At 31.0% G+C, this 3,249-nt stretch overlaps 1 long non-coding RNA gene across 1 annotated transcript; it reads right to left on the reverse strand.

The window, feature by feature from the left end:
* Positions 1–281: 281 nt before the first annotated feature.
* LOC143054479 (uncharacterized) lies at positions 282–2,919 on the reverse strand. The gene is made up of 2 exons (XR_012971695.1): positions 2,780–2,919; positions 282–1,246 (listed from the first exon to the last, which is right to left on the reverse strand). It is a non-coding gene; the product is annotated as an uncharacterized LOC143054479 (long non-coding RNA).
* Between the last annotated feature and the right edge of the window lie 330 nt (positions 2,920–3,249).

Here is a 3,249-nt window from a genome sequence, read left to right on the forward strand (position 1 = left end):
CATTTCATTGATTAAGTAACAGTATATTTTACATGCAGTCATTGAACCATGAAAATGGGGTCAGGTGCAATGTACATATAATGGCAAACTGAAACATCATAACATATTAATTACCTACTAGCATCTGAATACAAGACAAGAAACATCCAGCTCTTTTAGCTTTTAAAATGTAAAGCTCTATAAAATAGCTTACATCATCACCCCAAGACTGTAATACAAATTTCTTGTATACAACCAACTTTCATGACTTTTGTGTAAGGCGAGACAAAATAAAATGATACTTTGAAGTACATGTATTGTTTAATATGTTTGACTACTATTATAAAATGCCAGTTTCAGAATGAACAGTAATTTAGAAGATTATTAAAATACATGTAGATACATTCAGACTATTATAACTATACAGCAAGCTGTCATTCGACTCTAACCAACAACCATGCCAGGGCTGTAAACTAAAGCTTGTCTAGGTTGGTAAAAACTTCCATCATCATGCATATATATGACACTAACCAATAGTGATGGACCGTGACAGACCCTCATGGAAAGTAAAGGAGGTTTAACACTCCCTGGTGGTACATGTAGCCAACAATAGCAATGGCAGCATAGAAACTCTTATTATATCCAAATTCTTATTTCAAATGAATAATTATCCAAGGTGAATCAGATGATGTATGATCATGATGCTGCACGTTTAGTATTGACAATGATTGATATTCACTGAAACTAGAAATTTCCATTATTCCAATTTTCTATTCTTAATGATATAACTATCCAAGATAATCATGGAATTAAGATATGATGCACTACTAATATTCCTAGAAAACTTTAAATTCTCTTTATTTCAAATTGTTAATATTACTTATTTCAAATATATATATATATATATCAAAGGTATGCTCTGTCACCAAGTAATGTAGTACATTGTATTTCCTACATTTTTTCTATGAATTGTAAGTTTGCTATTTGTTCAATTCACAATTCTCTTTTTGTCCAATCAGATCATCCCATCAACTGTACATCATGACATAATGCTGTTAGCTCTATCAACGTTATTTCCAAACCAATAAGTAACACAAAATTATGAATGAATCCACCATTTCACAATTTATAGCTACAGGTACAAATGAGGTACCATATGAGAGTAACTTAGTGACACTATATATTACTATATATACATTGATATACATGATATATGCCGCTTCATAATCTGGCTGGGAATCATGCTCAAACCAATGTGATATCTTATCTACAAAAAAAACATACATTAAGAATAAAGTATTTATTATATATAAACTTGTATAATTTATCTACAAGAAAAACTAGCAATCATAATTTGCTTGACAACAAAGTTTAATGATGTAAAGAAATGAATTTATGACTTATATAAATACAATTTAATTGATAAGTCCCTTATGAGAAGAAGAATAAAACCCTTTTTTGAGGTTCTATTTCTAAAACAAAATGTTCTCTCTTTCTACATCAATGTTTTCTTAGGTGTATACTTCATTGAAGGGTTACTGTCTAATAGAGGCTATAGCATTGTATAGCACTATACTTGTGATCAATTTATAATACTTTTTTATTTTAAAATAGAATTTGTTGAATATTACTACCAACGTGACATGGTGACAAAGCAAATAGTATTTATAAGATTCTTCTTCTTCTTTATAATCCATCAACATACTGATGATAACGTGTCCGGCACTTATTAACAGTAACTATGCCGCGCATGCGTGGGATCTAATTTTTATTTAGTCATGACAGTCATGACAGTGAATAATAATTAATATACAAAAGATAAAAATAAAAATTTCAACATAATTTCTTTTTCTTGTTATAACATATATTTAAGTTCTACAAAATTTAGAGCATAACAAATCATTTATAACAAAATAATGAATCATACCCGGTAAAATCTTAAATTTCTTATCACAAAAGATGAAAAGTGTTAAAAATTGTTGTTAAGGACGCAATGTCGTCTCATCATTTGGAATCAGGCATGTCAGGGCACAATATCAATATACTCTTTTTTTTGCCCTGGGCAATTTTGAGGTTATTGCATATATATAAACCCAAGCCTTGAACATGTTGAAGGTATTCATAACACATATGTGACAAATTATAATTATTGTACATCACCCACCAGTGGCTATATAAATAGGTATATCATCGTCGTAACTAGTCTGAGATTACTCTGACGTCCAAACGGCTGTTTTGCCAGACAAGCTTGTCTCGGACTACATCGTAACATGTGAAGATTGGTTGGTTATTGGTTAATAAAAAAAAGTGACAAATATTTCATGCAAATTTAGGACGTGACAGTTATCAATACATTAACATACAATATATAGGATTACTCGATCAGGGGTTTAGGTCTTGTAACTGTTGTATAGGCCATCCCGCACAACCATACCATTGTGAATACCCCACATGTCAATGCATGTTAGGCAATAAACAGGGGTGAATCCCGCCATTTTTAAAAGGAGGTTTAAACCATACTAGTTTATATGTAACTTTTTAAATCATGCATTGATCTTCCAAAAAACATGAAAAAGGGGGGGGGGGGTCCAATCACAGGAACAATTTTTTAACAAGCCCAAATTCTTACTTTGCCTTTGAACAGGCTACTATCCAAGAGTGTGGAGTATTGGAACGTCGATTCATACCTGTATGCACAAATTTAACAAATGTGAACATTTTTCCTTCAAATTCTTGGGTGATGATCCATGATCAATGATTATTCTGATAGACATGTATTAAAATATTCATTTCTACTCACCAATTGCAATTTCCAGCTCAGCTTATATTGTACTATAGTTTCCTTCTACCATGTCAACGATTTTATGTAAAATAAGTTAGCTATTAGAAGCGCTGACACTGCCGACACACATGCGACATGAATGCAACAAAATTAAAGAGGGTACGGTAACGTTAAATCGTTTACGGGCGAAGAATTATTTTCCGTTTTTAATTAAACTTGTCAGATTTGATTAATTATCGTCGAAAAATGTCCCTAATGGATAGTCATTCAAATTAAACCAGCTTTATTATGCTGTATGCATGTAATATATATGTAACCTGGTCTTTAAATGTACTTTAAGTACAGTGTCTGACGTATTTAAACATTTTCTTGATTATTTATCCTATTTCAAATATAAATTTGAATGAATTTATAAGCCTTTTTCTGCTATAATATTCAAACTTTATTTTTTAACGAAGGCTTCTGGTATGTAGTTTTTTTTACAAAAG

This window comes from Mytilus galloprovincialis, chromosome 12 (assembly GCF_965363235.1).
Source record: "Mytilus galloprovincialis chromosome 12, xbMytGall1.hap1.1, whole genome shotgun sequence".
Taxonomy (NCBI): Eukaryota; Metazoa; Mollusca; class Bivalvia; order Mytilida; family Mytilidae; genus Mytilus; species Mytilus galloprovincialis.